Source organism: Dunckerocampus dactyliophorus, chromosome 20, assembly GCF_027744805.1.
Source record: "Dunckerocampus dactyliophorus isolate RoL2022-P2 chromosome 20, RoL_Ddac_1.1, whole genome shotgun sequence".
Classification (NCBI taxonomy): Eukaryota; Metazoa; Chordata; class Actinopteri; order Syngnathiformes; family Syngnathidae; genus Dunckerocampus; species Dunckerocampus dactyliophorus.
In genome coordinates, this window is record NC_072838.1 from 18,032,720 (window position 1) to 18,052,031 (window position 19,312).

Below are 19,312 nucleotides of genomic sequence, written 5' to 3' on the forward strand. Positions count from 1 at the left end.
AGAAAAATACGGAGATAACCTTTATGAGTTACGATCTATCTGGACATTCAGCTGAATCCCACGAATTCCACCTGTTCTTGAAGGCAGCATTTGGTGCATCGCTTCTCCAGTCCGCTGGAGGCAACATTTGCAAAAAGATAACATTCTCTGTGCTACTGCCACTGTTTATTCCATTAACTACGGGTGACGATAGTAATGTATGTAAGAATATATCAATATTGTTACATAATATATCAATATTATTACATACATTATTAAATCATAATATATAAATACAACAATATAAGACAATGTGACATCGACAAAATAGTACATATCATGCATATATACGTATTATGTACATATATAAATAATACAATACAGAAAATTACTGACTTTTATTACATGAAGTCAAGTTAATGGGGCAAAAGAAGTAACTCATTCAATTCTGTGACGAAGGACTTATTCGCTGAGTTTGTATGCAATATATAGGTAAAATATCGATTTCATCACTCTAGACTCGTGCTTATGCTGCGACTACTCTTGGTATCAGTACCATCGATATTTGGCTCGAATCCCCTTACTACAGAGTTAATTACCAAATTCATGTAATTTAAAGCCAAATACACACAGAAAAGCTGTACTAATAGCAGATAAGCTTCGCAAATTCGAATCTCTTGAGTTATTTTCTTGTTTTTGTGAGCAACACGACACAATATATTGCCATTTGAACTTAAACCATGTCGTCTATCTCCTTAAAAAAGGAGGCAGCATGGGTGTTGACGAGCGTCCTGCTTTACGACATTCCCAAAGAGCAGCTGCAGATTGCAATGACCTCCCAGGAGAAGCTGAAAGCACTACTAGTTCACTCACTACTGGAAGTTACTGGACAAAAAGCAAACGCTAAAATCTCATGCTTGGGTGGAGGGCGTCTACCTGTGGTCAATAGTAGTACTGCATAAACCATGTAAATACACAAAATGTTATTGATGCAATTAATTGTTGAGTTGTCAATTGATTACATTAATATGTAATAATAATAATCTAATACAATAATAGAATTATAATATACTAATAAATATGATAATATATATTATCGTGCATGTGTAGTTTTTGTCTTTAAACAAAAGAACAAAAACGGTGGTTCTATAGTGCTGCTACCATACTACCGGTGTTGTTTGTTCTGCATATACAGTATGTATTTGGAAATGTTGTATGGAGAAAATATTTTTTTAAGCAATGTACAGCTGCCAATTACATCTGCATATATATCACTTAACCATTTAAAAAGACAGTAATGCACTTATTATCGTCTACGCACCTTGATCAAACGGTTGCAGTTCCGCATATGACCGGCAGAGGTCAACACAATGCCATACAAAGCAACGACACATCCCAGCGCGACACAACCACGAAGAAGAGCGACGTAAGGTAAGCTAATAACTTAACATAACATGTATTAGCTTATGATATGTAAAAGTCCAAGTCTAAACATGAATACAGTGCACCTATTCATATTTGTTCAGTATTGTTGAGTTAGCTGTGGTGTTTTAAATAGGTTGCGGGTGATACGGTGACCAAATTCGCGAGTCTTTCTGGTTTGTCCTATGTACTCTTCCGTATTTTTCACGACTCAGCAGGTAATAGCAATCAAACTTAACTACGTAAAACAATGCGTTTCTTTTCATGATGACGTCTATGGATTGTTATCTTTACTGTGATTTTTGTTGCTTTGTGTCTGATTAAACAAACCTCCACAGTGAACATGGAGTTTATTGAGGCCTTGCGGCTTACGACTACTTGTGGAGTGAACTTCAGAGGGGGACATAACTAAGGATAAAATGTAAGGGGGAGAATATCAATAAGCTCTCATCATCATAATTATTTGTATATTGGTTACTGAAGAGCAATAATGTACTGTATTTCAGTGTCGCTAATTGCAAGTACGCTTGTGGGGATGTCATGTTTTAACCTCACCACCAGAGGGTACCATTGCTCCACAAACAGGAAAACCTGCAAACTTATCTGTTGAAATGTCTGCTTTGCATCACTTCCTCCCACTCTTTTATTCTCCCACAGTGGCACCCGCCTCTTAAAACATCCCGTCTGCTTTGCTTCAACCCCACACACGTCCCTCCTCATTCTCACCGGACCCCTTTTGATGTGTAAAGAGGGCCGAGACCTCCGGGCAGGTCTGGACTTTGTCTTTTTCTAACCCTTTTAGTGGAGTTTGTGTGCTGTCACTCGTGTGTACAGTATGCACTTGCGTAAAGATGCCGCAGTGTTTTTGTACTGGCTGTGCGCATATTTTAGTCACCGCACACCTGATTCAGCACTTAAACGCCTCATGGTGTTTGTGTTCTTCTCCCTGCAGCATGAAAACACGAGCCATCTGGTCTCAGGGGGTGAAAGGTCAAATCTCTGGCTGGTAATGAGGATGGCGTTGCCAGGGGGATGTAGGAGGGGCAGTGTGTGTGTGTTGTGAGGCCAATGGCGACCGGCCTGTCTGCTTCCTGAGTGAGCATTAAACATTAACGAGTGTGGACGCATGAGGAGATGTTAGATTAGTGGCAGTGCAATCCATTTATAAAGTGTCTTGTACCAAATAGCTGGATAATCACAATGGTGAGCCTCTTAAGTTGAAGTAAATTGAGTTTCATTCACTTCATCTCAAGGTCTATGGATATAATTCAGCATGTGTGTGTGTGTGTTGCCATGGAGATGCGGGGAAAATGAGAGGAATAATGGACTTTGCACATCCTCGGTTGTGAAAGTAAGCCAGCAACCTTCGGGACTGACAAGGTTCTTATTTGTGACATTAAAGCAGCCACACACTCAGCGGTGACATCATCATCATCGTGTTGTCGCTCACCGCCCATGATCCGTGGGACATCCGCCGCGCTCTCATGGGGACCGGCGCAGACAGGACGTCTCTGGCGGGATTACGGAGTGTTTACGCAGAGCGTCTCGCACGCCTCCTCCATTGAAAGAAAACAGCATCCGTCTCGCTCAGGCCTCCGAGCCGTTAAATAAACGTCAGTCAGCCAACCAGTGTGTAGCAGAGAGAATGAGACCTCAGAAGGCGACGGCAGAATCTCAACACAAACACACACTTATTGACCTTCTCCTGGTACAGTGTTGGAGATCAACATCTTGATTGTTTCTTCTCCACACTCTCCTGCGTGGTCACTTTCACTCGGCGCCTCCGCTTGATGATAAAATGTCAAGTGTACACACACACAGGCATTCAGGCACATGCTGTAGGTTTTGACAGTGAAAATCTTAAGAAAAAGTTAATACATAAATAATACACCAACCCTGCAACTAACTAACTAACTAACTAACTAGGCCACACACCTTACAATTAGTGAGACTCTTAAGTTAATTATGGCTACTACCAACTCGCCGACCATCACTAGGTAAATTGTGTTGTTAGTGGCAGTTACGGTTAGTTGGCTGGTTAAAGGTTTGTGTTCATTAATCATACAACGACCACCAAGTAACAGATTCACTAACTCAAGGCTAACTGCATTGCTCGGTTTACATTTGAGTCGGTAGCCATTACAGTCAGTAACTAGTTAACCAGCATAATAAAACAAAGTAACTGACCAACTAACTACTACCTGTGTCTGGTAGTAGCTACCAGACACAATATCAAGGTCGGCCGCATGTGTAGATTTATTAGTCATTACACTAACTAACCAACTAGCTAACTAGCTGAGGCCAGACACAATCTTTCATCTCACTTTACAAGTTGAGTCTCTTCATAAGTGAATTGTGGCTACTGCTAACTAGCCGACCACCGCGAGGTCAAATTAGTTGTTAGTTCCAGTTACCGGTAGCTGGTTTGTGTTAATACTAGGGGTGTCACGAGACACAAGATTGGGTCTACGAGAACAAGACAAAACGGGATTTGAACATTACTTTTGAGAAAAGTACAATGAAAAAATATCCAAAAACAAGACAATACATTGCAATCTACTCATTGAATTTCTACTACGTTACACTTGTCTGCGCTCTGTGTGTATGCTAGCGGCCCCGCCTCCACCCACCCAGACAAAGAGACTGCATGACTGACAAAAGGGCTCACTCTGTTCATGCCGTTGTTCTGTGGAGCAAACATGCCAAGGTGCTGCTACCAGTGCACAGAGTGAATCCTCTTCCTGCCTGTTCGGAGGCGGGAGACGAGGAAAACAGACACGCATGCACATGGCAATATATTGAGGGCAGCACAATTCTCCAGTTGTGGTTAATTGATGAATTTGTTATCGTCCCAGGCCTAGCGCCTGGGGACAACTGAACCAGAAATCTTGCGAGGTTTCTTGTGACGCCCCTCGTAGATACTAAACCAAATATTACATTTGGCATGTGTGGATTTGAGTCCTTACACCAAGTACTAGTGGAGACCAAAGTATTTTGTTAATTTGTTTGTTAATTACAAGTACTAATGACTAGCAAGTCAATACGAGTAGACCAGTCCAAACCATTTTCTGTGTGCTGGTTTTTTTTGTCGATGTACTAAGTAATTAACTAACTAGCAGGCTTTTTTCCCCGTTATTCATGTTAGTCATTACTTCTGATTAGTAACTATTCGGTAAGATTATGCAATGTTTGATTATTATAATGCAATGAGGTTGAAGCAACAGAGAATGGAAAGTTGCATGGAATTGTAGAGAAGAGGTTCAATGAGCTGCTAGTTTGTTTACTACGTGGAACTCTGCTAGCTTGTGTGCGTGTGGCTGTTTAGCGTGCAGCTAACAGCGTACAGTGTCGCAGGGAAAGCATACATGTGTGCATGCTGTGGTTGCCCTTTAGGCTTGTTGTCACGACTTTCTTTCCATTTGTGTGTGCGTGTGTGTGTGTGTGTGTGTGTGTGTGTGTGTGTGCGTGTGTGTGTGTGTGTGTGTGCGCGCAAGATTGAGGCTAAGAGAGGCTCTGCTCAAGCTATCAAGGCAGACATGGTCACTCCTTTCTTTGTCTGTTCTCTCCTTGCAGATCTTTTCCTCCCGTTATCCCTCCCACCATCCCTGGGGGGGGGGGCCTCAGTGATGGATGGTTTGGAACGCAGGGGTGAAGGTGGAGGAGTGTGTGAGCAACAACACAGCCAAGCTTCTGCTCCACACGTGACGCCTGTGTAAGCAGGTAAGCGCCCACGGTGATGGCGATTTCCATTGATGAGACGTCTGATTTTCTTGCACTGTTCAAACACTGACTTGCACATTGGGAGAAGAATGTGTCCCAAGTTTCAACTGTCACCATCATAATAGCCCAGAGCTCGTCTTTTGGTGTCTCGTCAAACATGCAAGCGTAAAAAGAAGTTCACCTCCGCTAGGCTCAACTTGCATGATGGTGATGTAACCCAAAAGCTGAGTCATGTGACTGATTGCAAGCGTAAAAAGAAGTTAACCACCATAAAACATAAAAAGGACAAAACCCCTCTGCCGTAACCTTTATAGCTTTCACAGATTTCAACGTGCTCGCATGCTTCTTGCTGCGTCCGTTCCTTCTTTGGCGTGAATAAAAAGGAGTGACAAAGCAATATGCTGTCACGCAAGCGTAAAAAGAAGTTCACCTCTGCTGAAATGATTTAAAACAACACTCAAGTCTTAACTTGCGTGACCAAGACGTAACGCCAAGGCAAGTCATGACACCGGTGGACGCCAATGTATTTACATTCTTTCTCTTCATGCAAGTGTAAGAAGAAGTTCACCATTAGAAAACATAACAAACGCTAAAGTACAGTTTAATAAAATAATAATAATACTTAGGGATGTCCGATATTGGCTCTTTTGCCGATATCGTCCAACTTTTATTATTTATTATTACTATTATTTTCACTTTCCGATTCCGATATTGACCGATACCGATATGTGAACAATCACTGTCATGGAATTAGTACATTGTGGTGACCCACACTATTTCTATATTTCTGTATCTGCCGTACTTCCATTTCCACGTCATGAGGTTGTTGTAGCCACTTAGCTATTGCTAAAGAATTGTTTGCTGTTGTTGAGTTGAGTGGAGAGTAAACTGATTGGCGCCGCCTACCTCGACTCTTGTCTCGTTGTCAATGGCATCTCCCCATCGCTTACCCTTGACGTGGGTAAAAATGACTGCCGACAACAGTGACGACGAGACCTAACGAGTTAACTGATGTCCGCGCTCTCTGCGGCACAGCCACGGCCGTGGTTTCAACACGTTGAAGCCCAGTTCCGATGTCGAAGACTAACACAGGACGTCACCAAGTATTTCCATGTATTGGCGCCGCTGCATGCCTCGATGACAGCAAGTACGGTAGCCCGTAGGCCTAAATACACAGCTGTGTTTTATTATTGCTTTTCATTATAGGGAAAAACCCCATGCCAATATCGACCGATATCTCATTTTTATGCCAATATGGGGCCGATATTATCGGACATCCCCAATAATAATAATAATAATAATAATAATGATAATAATAATAATAATAATACAAATAACAATAAATGAAAAATAATAAATACATTAAATACAATCAATGTTTGACTTGTTTTTATTTTATTGGCATTTTGCTTTTGAATGTTAACCTATGCTTTATTTGCAGAGCAGGCTGGCCTATTAGGCAATATAGGCAAAAGCTAAGAGTGCCATGGCCTCCAGAGGCTGGCAAAAAATTCACCTTCCATATAATAATGTGTATTCATGTCGAAAAAGATACATGACTTAGTCTCGACCGCTGGAAAATGTGGGTCCCATGTGGAGACAATTTGACAACCGCTGTTGTAGATGACGAAGCTAATTAGTGTTAGATATCACGACATACAGTATCTCATTCATAATCAATTCATTTTATGTTCAGTCTGCCGAGAGCCAGTGGAAATTGGAGTCCCCGGCCCGCGTCTTGGACACCCCCTGCTTTAGAGGTACTGTTGTTTACACGTCTAAAGTTTCTCCGTTGGTGATACGGTGCGTGCGTCAACTTCACTCACGCCGCTTATGTAACGGCCTGTGGGGTAAATAAAAAAGCCGATATATGACACTTCAATCAGCCACCATTAAAAGGAGCCCCGTTTCAGCCGGCGTGAAAAACGATCCAAGGGTTTTTAATGACGATCCGATACCATGTGTGCGTTCAGGGGGTCATGCGGGCAGACGAGGGGGCGTACGCTGTGGGATGAAACGCCGTTAATGTTTCAATGTTGTTGCCGAGCGTGCTTTTGTGATGTTTGCTTGTAGGGAGGCGGGTCCTCTGTGCCACCTCTTCTGCATGTTGTTCTTCCGCCGTGCCTCACATCCTGCGTGTGATCAAACAACGTGCCGTATATGTCACCCCCCCGCCCCCACCTCCCCTTTCTGTGATGCCAAATAGCTGGGAACACGCCAGCTTGTTGTTGTGTTTTGTTTTTCCCTCCATGGCAAAGTGCCTGCTGTGCTTATCGAAGCCAAAATGTGAGCACACTACCGTAGCTGCTGCTAAAGTATTGGGACACGTAGCCACGCCCACAGGAAGTCATCCTGTGCCGTGACGTCTGCTTCCGCTCAAACTTCTTGGCAGTTGTGAGGTCAGAGGTCACCGATATTGGACCTGAGAGCTATACCAGAAGGACTTAAGTATTGGGACACCTGCAGGAAGAGAAAATATGGTGTCGGTCGCTGTGGCTACTTCCACTCTCCAGGGAGTCTCCTGCAAGGTTTCCCAGTTTATTCTTGTCGATAAACTCGAGCACATTGGGCGTTTTTGAGGTCAGAGGTCACCTGACAAACCGGAGAGCAAAACTACAAGGACAAAAGTATCGGGACAGCTACAAGAAGAGAAAATAGACACAAATGCGGAGTTTGCGGCTGTCACGTCCACCCTAGGAGAAGACTTTCTTTATGATTTTCAACTTTGTCTTTGGGAATTTAGGTCATGGACACAAATACGGAGTTTACTGCTGCAGCAACTTCCACCTTCCGGGAGGACATTCAATAAGATTGGAGTTCAACGGTGGGAATTTTGGCCGTTTGTGAGCTCAGAGGTCACCTGAGAGACCACAGAGCTAAAACACAAGGACACAAGGTTTGGGACAACTACAGGAACGGGGCAAGTACCACATGAGCCACGCCGCCGCATGTCTTGCTGGGATGGAGACTCAAGAATGAAAGAACCTGGTCACCTTTTGCATCACCTGATTGTAGCACAGCTGGATGCCTCGAGGTGGAAAACTCCTTTGCTTTTGTTTTGTGAGACCCCGCCTCCACTACCCAGCCGTCCCCTCCCTTTCCCACTGCGTCCATCTGCTCAGTGGAGTGGCTTGAAGAGACATGCACACACACACACACATGCACACACACACACCTTACACTTTTAAAAATAGAATGATTTTGTCAGGCTAGACAAGTCCTCAAAATGTCACCTGAACTTTCCCATTATGTAAACACACACACACACACACACACACACACACACACACACTCTGCAGGGTGAGCCTGTCCATGGACATGTTTAATTGGACCCAGTAAGACAATTATGCTATCATTTTGTGTCTTGTCATATTGTTTCATGAAGTAGATTAAAGCGGTAGGAATATCCCCCCTCTTCTTTGTGGTGTTACCATGGCGATAAGAGCACAACCTTTGCCCTCTGGGCCCTGGCCTTTGCTCACCTCGAGGAGGGATGGGCGTGAAAAACAAACTCTTCGTCACTGAGAGATCCTCCAATGAAAATGTGTGCGTTCCTCCGTTCGTGTGTGTCTGCACAGTGCAAAAAAGGAAATGGAGATGCAAAAGGAAAAAGGCAAATATTTGATGATTTGACAGCTGCTTTAATGTGTCAGCCCGCAGCCTGGCAGCACAGGGAAACTTCCTTTTGTAGAAGCGCATTCTTATTTCGTTTTCACGGATTGTTCCCTGTCTTCTGCGTCTCGTGCGCTGCAACCCAAAGACAAGACAGAAAAATATTGAAATTCACCTTTAAATAAGACGACAGTGGAGGAATGGAAAAGATGAGACACAAACACTGCAAAATAGCTTCTTATGATGCAAATATTCAGCCAACAATAAGATCATGTTCATGAATGGAATCATTTTAATGGATGAATGAATTTACCAAACAAATGTTCAACCATGAGGCACAACTCTCTTAGAAGTCTTTTCAGGGCACAATAAGCATTTTAAAATCAAATTGGTAACACCAGACACCTTTTTATTGTAAGTTTTTCACTAATGAAATACGCTCATGTGTTTCTGAGATTGACATTTCCGTTTGTTTTTTCTCATTTAATTCAATTTCTATCATGACAATGTTTCCTACCGAGGCGTGGCACCCATTTTAACGATATCAATGCTGTATAATGTATAATATATCATGGGTTTTGTAGAAATTACAGCTTATTCATTTTGTAATTTATATAAATATATATGAATACATTTTATATGAATTGAAATAATAAATCAAAATTATGAATAATGAACCGAAATTGAGGCTACAAGAAAAATATTTTTGTGTATAGTTAATTTAGTTAAATTACAAATAAATAAAGAATTAAAATGAGATATTTGACCATATTTAATATATTTACTTTCCAAATGTAAACAACCCAACATTAATGTAGGAAGGAACGGTGAGGTATATTTGTCTTGTTTTAATTGTAGTGGTGACCGTGTGTGCTGTGAGTCTGGAAGATGAATTGATGAGCTCAGAAGGTGCTATTTGAGTCCTGTTGGAGGATGTTTATTTGTGCGCCTACAAGATAAACAACCGCGCTCTTTCTTGCTTGTTTATTTTCCGCTCACGGAGAAGGCGCCTACGTGCACACACAATAAAGCACACGCATGCACAGAGAGTGTGTGTGTGTGTGTGTGTGTGTGTATAAGAAGTGTGAAAAATCTCATTAATGCAGTGTGGCTGCTGAGCCGCGGCTGCTGCTAAGTCCCCTTGTATTGTCACTCTCCTCTAGGGCCCCTGAGCACTAGCTAGCTAACTAGCATCATCGCCATGGAGACCCCGCCAGCTATGCTTCCCCACTCATCCTCAACACTCCCACCCTGACACACATATACACACACATACACACACCTTGCAGCCTCTTCCTCCCTCTCCTGCCTCCTACTCACGCTCTCTTTTTGTCCGCTGACAAAGCTTGACAAACCGCATGTGACTTGCGGGGCTTAGCACGGGGGAATCGTCACTGATTCACACACAGTTCAAACTCTCACGGAGGGGAAAAAAGCAGCCATATTGATTTTTAACGATGGCAGCCAGTCGGAGGACCCTCACAGCCTGCTGAGACGGAAACAAGGAAGTCAGCGGGAATTGTCCAACACGCGGGGGTCCCTGTTATTTAGTTTTTTGCAATACAAAAATCATTGAATGCCTTTTTACCGTAGTCTTTTTTTAGTCATTGTTTTTGTAACACGTCAAATGAATGTTGACAAACACAGTATTGTCTTCTTACCACATTTTTGTCACAAGAAGTTCCAATGCTAACAGTAAGGGTTTACAGTCCTCCCTCGTTTATCGCGCTTAATTGGTTCCAGACCCGACCGTGATATGTGAATTTTGAAGTAGGATTCAATATTAATAAACAGAAGATTTTCGTCATTAGTGCATAGAAAAGCTATTTATGACTTTCAACATTACTAGAGCCCCGTAGACATGAAATCACGACCCCATAGTCACTTTTACACTCCCGTTATTCTTTGTTTTCATCACATTTCACAGGCGACAGGTACATAACAGACGGCCGCGCTAGCATAGCAAGCCAGCGAGCTAACTAGGTAGCCTCTCCAACTTACTTATTCTAAACATAAGAAGTCCTTCAAACGGAGTGGGGAAAAAGGACAAAGAAGCCAAAAACTTACCACTTCCACACAGAATGAGAGGAGAACCTTTTTTTCCCCCACTCGATCTCAGCCGTGGCATGTCCGTCTCAGCCATGGCATGTGGGCTGGGCTCTGCTGGCTCAGTAGTCAGTCTCCACTCAGGGTGAAAGGTCATGTCATCTAACGTCATGTCTCTTAACCCTACTGACGCCGAGTGACCACAATACTACATAGACCTTGACTTTCAATATTTTTTGACTAATAATCGGCCAAAGCAGCCATCCTTTATTAATAATTAAAAAAAAAAAACGCAATATAGTATGGGAGCGATATTCGAAACATTAAAAGAATGTGAATGAATGATAAAAGAATGAAGCCTAAATAGTAAGTAAAGGAATGAAATTAACTGATATAATGAACATACTTGGCATAAACATCTGCAATAAGCAGAGAAATATGTCATAGATAATGATAATCATGTGCAAAACAAGTATTTTCACTAAGCGATGCACATCTTGCCCCTTACACAGGACGGGCCAGAAGTTTGGACACACTGCGTTTTCTTTATTTTCATGATTATTTACATTGTCGATTCTCACTGAAGGCATCAAAACTATGAAGGAACACACGTGGACACGTGGACTTAACTCCAAATATGTCTCATATTTTAGATTCTTTAAAAAGTAGCTTTTTTTTGATAGCGTTGTAAAGCCTTGGTGTTCTCTGTGAGCTTCATGAGGTGGTTTCCACTTCACGGGTGTGCCTCGTCGGGGTTACGTAGTGGAGTTTCTTGCCTCATTCATGGGGTTGGGACCATTACTTGTGTTGCGTGTGTCAATGATGGTTGTATTATTTGATGTGTTCAATTCATATTGAATGATGTTACATTTCATTTATCAATTTTTGTGCTTAAATCCAAATACGAAACACAATTCTTGCAATAATTGCTTCACTCAAAACACCTCGCAAAAGTATTTCCCGAGCTCAGTGCGTGACGAGTGTACAATTGGACATTTAACGCTGCCAAAAGCACGCAGGCATTTTCACAACGGCTCTCTTGTCTTGCATGATTGTCGTTAATTTGACGTGAAATCACAACAGCAGTCCAGCCGTTCGCATTAAACGACTTACACACGAGTGATCTCCATCCACCGCCATCTACTTTTTTTTTTTTTTTTTTTTTTTTTTTTTTTTTTTACAGAAAACCGTATTGGCAGGCTGACATGTGGCCCAAATCCAAGCCTACTGCTGCTAAACACATAGCTGGCTCCACATATGGAGGTGATTTGATAGATCAAAGTGCCGCTCCAGCTAATTAATCTACATCAACGTTAATTAATCAACTTAACCTCGGGCGTTGCGGACCACCCTCTGTTCCTCGTGCAGTAAATCAGACCTGCTTTTTCATTTTATATGCAATTAAATGCTTAAGAGAAAAGGTGAGGGGGAAAAGGATTAATTCAAGATAAAGATAAATTAGGCAAACGCCAGAGAATCGGGCACATTTGTGTGTTTAAGGCAAACACTGGGCGAGCGAGCCAGCTGAGCGCTGCGAGGAGAAAGGTAAAAACACTCTCCCTAAATAGAAAATCGGGAGAGAAAGGAGGGGGAGAATGATTAACCTCTGAGACATTCGCCTAATTAATTCTGTCCGCCGCTTAAATGCAGCCGGCAACCTTGAAACGCTAGCCGGTCAGGTGAACTCATGTAAAATGTATGTCGTCATATATTACAAGAGCCGCTGCTTAATATAGTGACACGTGTAATCTTTATTCAACTCGTAGCCTCCGGGCGTGCGCCGGGCTTGGCGGCAGACGCCGAGTAGGAGCTCGCTCACGACACAGCCGGCAGGGCTTATTTACACAGGTGGGAAGCTTTTAAATACATGTTTGCGTATCGTTACAATTGTTTATGTTGGTATTAATACGAGATTTGTCCTCGACTGCCATAACATTGACTTCAACTGTACATAAACTAATGATGGAGAACACAGAAGACGGGAATTTATTACAGCAAGCATCACAAATGCCAAGAAACTGTGATGGCTTACCACATTTTTTACTCCACTTTGGGTCATTTTTACTCCACTTTGGCCAACACTACTGTACTGAATAGACCTTTCTGGAGTTTTACAAAATAAAATGTTTTTTTTTCGAGTAGAAATAGCACAGCAGTCCAATGAGGCTTGTAGATAAGCATTTTAATACAGATTGGCTGTACAGCAATCCCTCTTTTATCGCGGTTAATTAAACAGACTCAACCGTGATAAGTGAATTTTTGCGAAGTAGGGGGTCCTTAATTATAAATAGAATATTTTTGTAGTCGGAGCATAGAAAACCTGTTTCCGACCTTCTAAATACATTTTGTAGCATTATTAGAGCTCTCTCGACATGAAATAACACCCCTATCATCACTTTTACACTCGTATTACCCAATATACCAGACATAATAATTAATAAGTAGGGGTGTCACGAGACACTCGGTTCACGTAACGAGATTTGGTCTACGAGAATGAGACGAGACAAGATTTTAACATTACTTTTAAGAAAAGTACAATGAAAACTCTTTAAAAAAAAAAGACAATTTTTTGCAATCCACTCATCATTTCTACTACATTACACTCTTGTGCACTCTGTGTGTATGCTAGCAGTCCCGCCTCCACCCGCCGAGACAAAGAGACCGTATGACTGACAAAACGGCTCACTCTGTTCATGCCGTTGTTCTATGGAACAAACGTGCCAAGGTGCTGAAACCAATGCACAGAGTGAACTCTCCACCTGCCTGTTTGGAGGCGGGAGACGAGGAACACAAACACGCATGCACATGGCAACATATCGAAATGATGGAGTTTGCTTTTATTTATGTTGTGGTTAATCGATATATTGATTATTGTGACACGCCTAATAAAACACAAATGTGACCACTCTACTTGTTTTTATAGTTTTCCCTTGCCTCCGTGGCCAAAACTGACTTGCTTGGCTTGTGTTTTTCGTCCAGAAGCAGAATTCCATGGCCAAGCTGTGTCTCTAACAGATTGCTGGATATAAATCTCCTGAGTATGACCTGTCCCTCTCCATCTTTAGCCCAATCTGTCAATCAGACGCCCTGAAGTACGTCTCATCAAGCCTCAAAATGGCTGTTGAGTGCTTTAGTTGAGCTAGTCGCTCCATTTCCTTCCATGCGGTGACGTCTTTCACACCTGCTCTCGCACCGACCGTCGCCGATTCCGAGTCCTGATTTTCTAAGTACTGCAAGGAGCATTCCTGTGGTTTCGCACCATGCTCTGGAACTTTCCTCCACCCACCCCCGCCCCATGTGAAACCACCCGTCTTCACTCTGCATGTAATAAAAATATGAGAGGTTGACTCCTGCCTGGGATTTCTGGCAAGCTACTGTGGACGTACTGTACAGGATAGATGTCATTCACATGTGTGTAGGAACAAGTGTACACTAAACATGCTTGCTGGTTACTTCTCCAAAGCCCCCGCATGGAAACAGCCATGCTGGTTGTTGAAATAGGATCATCCCCCCCGGGCACTTCGCCTTTCCCAGTCCCCAAGGTGATCCATCTGGCAGCATGATGATGATTAACTCCATACTCCATGTTTCTTGAGTCCATCATGGACTTCAGCTCTACAAAACACTTGTAACTTTAGCATGTTTCACCCAATCACCAGCAAATTTGCTACACATGTTTCGGGCACTGACAAGCCAGTTTGGTTAAAAAACATGGCCGCCATCAAGCAAAACTCGAATTGTCCCTGCGATGTTGATGAGGAATGCAAAGAGCACTACATTGGGGAAACTAAGCAAATGCTCCAAAAAAGGCTTTATCAACATCGCAGGGACAATTCTAGTGGTCCTCAATCAGCAGTACATCTACACCTTAAAGCAACCAATCACTCTTTTCAGGACAGCGAGGTAAAGAAAACAGATGGTTTGAAAGAGGAGTAAAGGAAGCTATTTTTGTCAAACAACAGAACCCATCATTGAATCGGAATGGTGGTTTGAGGTTTAATATGGACCCTGTGTTCAGCAGGTTACTGAGACCAAAACCCACAGCTCTTAGTCTTGCAAATGAGGTAGAGCCAGGGCCCAGCCAGAACAATAGATGCTAACGAGCCAGTATCAGAGTCGTTCATACCCAACTCAGGGAGCGACACTTCCCTTTTATCGGAGGTGCTAATGGAAGGAGAGGATGAGACCACAACTCCTCCCAGTTTTAGTGTAAGGAACCAATAGGAGGAGGGTGTTGGCACACCAATTCCGCCCACTCGTACTGTATTTAAGGCCTAGGCTACCAGCACTTATTAGTTTGCTGACGAAGCTCTTCGGATGAGGAGCGAAACGTCCGACACCTTCTTCACAGAAGTACAGATGACGTCTCAAGAAGCCTTTTCCTTGTTGGACAACTCCTGTACGACTGAGAGCCTACACAGACGCATTCATATAATATTCATTCATTCTTTCAATGTCTATTATATTGATTGATATTGTATTAAATATTGTTAATATTATGATACAATACAATACAATACAATGACAAACAAAACAATGAATAAAGTTGTAATTTTTGGGGAAATTAGTGTGTGAAAAATGTTATAATCTCACGAGTATAAAGTCATAACATCATCGGAATAAAGTTGTATTTATGAGAAGAAAATTTACAAGAAGAAATTTTATTTTACTTTATTTCAAAAAAGTTAGGAAAAAAAAATGGGGGGAAAAAAGCAGCTGTAATTTTCCAAGAAGAAATTAAAAGTATTAAGAGAAAAAAGCTGCAATTTTACCAGAATAAACTCGTAATATTATGAGGAACAATCATGTCACTTTAGTAGCATAAAATGTTAAAGTTGCAAGATTATGAGAACAAACAAGGTGCAATTTTCTTTCTTGAAATATGTAACGTACGTTCTTGGTCATCTCATACTTTACTGACTTGGCTGTCTTATGTTATATCTTTATTGTATGTTGTCAATATGTTTATAGTCGATTAATCATAGCAGATTGTTTGTCTTTTCTGTGTCCGTGTTTTGTGTGTTGTGCTTTTTGCGTCTTTCTGCTGCTGTAACATTGACATTTCTCCATTGTGGGATAAATAATGTCCAATCTCATCTCATCTAATCTAATCTAATCTAATCTAACTTCTTCTCTTATGTACGTATATTGGTGGTTTCATTTTTCACCGTGGGGCCCTTGACGGAAAATGTTTGGACACCCCTGCTTTCCAGAGTGAAGTGTATCCATGCGACGCAGTCCTCCGGTCTTTTGGCAGAGGTATGTGTTTCCACTTGCAGCGGAAGGTGTTTTTTCACCCAGACGCAGCGTCATGCCGTTTTTAATTGTTGTGTTTGGCGGCGCGCGAGCAGGCAGGTTGCGTTGTGTATTTCTGCAGTTCCAAACAATATTGTCGATTGGGCCTGTCTGCAGGAGTTATTGGAGCACAAAAGCTTTATTGCTTGTTAGGAAGGGGAAGCAGGAGTGTGTGTGTGTGTGAGAATATCAGTGGTCTAATCCTCGCTCCAGTCCCAGCCCATAATGGAGGTGTTTGGTCTCCCTGAGCCCGGAGGCAACATCCACTTCACTCACCGCGTACTGAGGTTGGAGGTCGTCATCTGGATAGTTTTAGGCGTTTGGGAATGTCCCCCTCAGCGCTGATTGAGGTCACGCGGTGTGGCCTCAAAACCTGTGAACCCCTTACACCCCCTCGGCCACATAGTTTCCACACTCAGGTGAACCCACCTTTTATCACAGCCAAATCATTCATAAGCGGAAAGTATTCAGGTCCTTGCTGACAAACATTCCATTCCCTTTGGTGACGTTCCCTCTTTTTGATTTCATGCTCAGCCCGACAATACAGCATATGTGAAAATAGACCGTTTCTACTCTGCACCAGTCATTACAAGATGCACTAAACAGAAGCAGCAAGGCCAAATCAAGCCAGTGTTTGTTCCATGCGGCGGCCGATTGAACTCCTGTGTCCAATATACTTTTATGTGCTCCCACTGTGTTAATAACAGGGACTTTATGGAGTGTGTTGTTATTAAATAATGCAGCAGGACTTTAAAGTGCTGGATTTCTTTCTTTTTTTTTCATCCATTTCGTGCTTCGGCGGCCCTCTCGTGGCCCTAATGGGATACAGATGGTGGCCAGGGGTTGGTCGGCGCCGTGGCGGAGACTTAGACCTGCGGGGAGTGCATGTTTGTGTGTGTTTGGGACAGCGAGAAGAGGAGGCAGCGAGGCTTCTCTTCTGTTGGATATCATCTGAACAGTGGGGTTTCCTTACCGGGGTGCGAGAGAGCATTTAGGAGGTGTATGATGTTGTATTCTTCATCAGTAAATTCTAGGGGTGTAAGGGGCCGGCATAATCAAGGTTAAGTACGTACGCCTTTTAAGGCCACGGTACAGTTAAACCAATTGTAAAACATGCTTAGCTGGAATGATTTTTCAAATGCAACAGGTAGCAAAGGTACCCAAACGTGTTGATCTCGCTGTGGCCTCGTGTCTTTGGCAAGCATCATGTCTGTATCGAGGGTCAAAGTAACCTTCAACGTTCACTCATCCCTTTCATTGCTCATTCGTACAGAATGCATGTGTCTCAAATTCTTTTCTGCATGGAAAACTGGAATTGTAAAACTACAAAAACGTGTTTTGTGTCAACATTTTTGCCTTTCTGGAAGAGATTCATTGGATTTACGTTATTTCTTATGCGAAAAAATTCATCCGGCTAGAGCAGGGGTGCCCAAACTTTGAGGCACAATGAGGGAAAAAATCAAGCTGTAAAATAAAATTATCTAAATGCGTTTCAATTTTGGAAATATTTTTATATTTTGCTCAAAAAATAATGTACAGTTAGAAATCTCACCTTTTTTTCATATTTATGTTGTTTTGTTTCATCGTGTTCCGGCGAGCGGCGACCCGTCCCACTTTGTTTGACGATCCTCGAACGCACCGTAGTTGTGTGCGTGTGCTAACTTTGTCCCTCTCTGCACAGATAGACTACTATACTGGATGTTGCCCCTTTTCTTTCACCTCATATTTGGTCCCAAACGCTGATACTGTGAGAATGCATGAAGGTAAGGTTTGATGGCGTTATTGAGTGCTAGCGTGCGTATTGCTTTGCTGCACAACCTGAGGTTAATGCATGCTAGCTAGCACTAATGTCCAACACCCACCCCCCAGGTCCTCCGGAGACTTGTGGGAACACAAGTATGTTTTGGTCGGACCTTCTAGAACGGCTTGATGACACTAACCAAGGTTCCACTGTATATTTGAATACAGTCGTCCCTCGTTTATAGCGGTTAATTGGTTCCAGATCCGACCACGATAAATGAATTTCCACGATATAATATTCAATGTTAATAAATGGAATATTTTTGTAACCTGTTTATGACTGTCTAAATGTGTTTTTTACCATTATTGGAGCCCTGTAGACATGAAATAACACCCCTATAGTCACCCTCACGCTCCTATTATTCATTGTTTACAACACATTGCGCAACTCTTATGCTGCAGGGTCTCGAGACGGCTGCTAGCTAAGAAGCTAATGAGTTAGCCAGTTAGCCTTGAATTTATTTCTTTGACACTTAAAAAGCCAAAAACTTACCACTTCCACATGAAACGGGAGGAGAACTTCTTTCCACTCTGTCAGGTGGGTCACGCCGTGGATGACCAGAATGCTGCTTGTATTTCAATGTTTTGGACTGATAATAGACCATAGTCATCATTTATTCTTTCATCTATTTATGAAAAAGCGCAAGCTAGCAAAGGGACGACTGTAGTCACATTGCAGATTTAATGATCCAAAGTTTTGATGGAGGAGGGAGTCAAAGTTTGTGGGGGTTGGAAAGTTTTTTTTTTTGGATTGTTCTTACAAATGCACCACAGGCCCCTCTCTTGGGAGGGGGGGGTCAGAGAGCATGTGAACCTTCACCTTTAACCTTTAGCTCTTGACAAAGGCAGGGGGTGGGGTGCAGCAGAAATTACCCCTCCCGTGCTGCAGAGCAATCATCACAAAATTCACAAAACTAGATGTCTGGGGAAAAAAACTCAAGTTGTAGCACTTGAAGGCATCACATGGAGCAAAAGAGCCATGGAGAGAGACACACACTGGGTGGGGGGGTGCTGGCAGCCTTCCTGTTTGATTAGCCATTAGCCCGTAGTGGTGGGAGTCGCAGTTGGAGCGCCGCTCCCTTTGATTACAGCACAAAGGAGCGCTGGAGAAGTGCCTCCCTCCCCAGCCAATACGCAGCACACAGGGGGGCTGATTTGGCTTGTTGCTTTTTACGCTCGCTCGCCCGCCGCACCTTGGACGAGAGCGACGACAACACCAACTTTCTGGGTTTGGGATCGTAAGGGAACGTTGACACAACAGCAGTGAGGGAAACCCCAAATGGTGTAATGTGCACGCCAGACCAGTAGTTGGCAGTGTCTCTTTGTGAAGCAGCACTCCACACGATGAAAGACCAGGTTAGACTAGCACAAACAATGCAGTGGTGTTGGTTGTGATGGATTTGCTCCACACTTGGAGGTTCCCTGTTTGAATGACATA

General features: G+C 42.8%; 1 long non-coding RNA gene across 5 annotated transcripts; it reads left to right on the forward strand.

Annotated features, from left to right (window-relative positions):
* The first annotated feature begins 1,345 nt into the window (after positions 1-1,345).
* On the forward strand, positions 1,346-18,674 carry LOC129172936 (uncharacterized). 5 transcript variants are annotated; one of them, XR_008567134.1, is made up of 7 exons: positions 1,346-1,410; positions 2,059-2,171; positions 2,354-2,496; positions 4,975-5,121; positions 15,993-16,038; positions 17,756-17,837; positions 17,944-18,674. It is a non-coding gene; the product is annotated as an uncharacterized LOC129172936 (long non-coding RNA). The 5 variants fall into 5 exon arrangements; XR_008567132.1 differs by lacking the exons at positions 1,346-1,410; positions 15,993-16,038; positions 17,756-17,837; positions 17,944-18,674 and adding exons at positions 1,536-1,619; positions 1,740-1,822; positions 7,865-11,911; XR_008567133.1 differs by lacking the exons at positions 15,993-16,038; positions 17,756-17,837; positions 17,944-18,674 and adding an exon at positions 7,195-11,911.
* Positions 18,675-19,312: the final 638 nt, after the last annotated feature.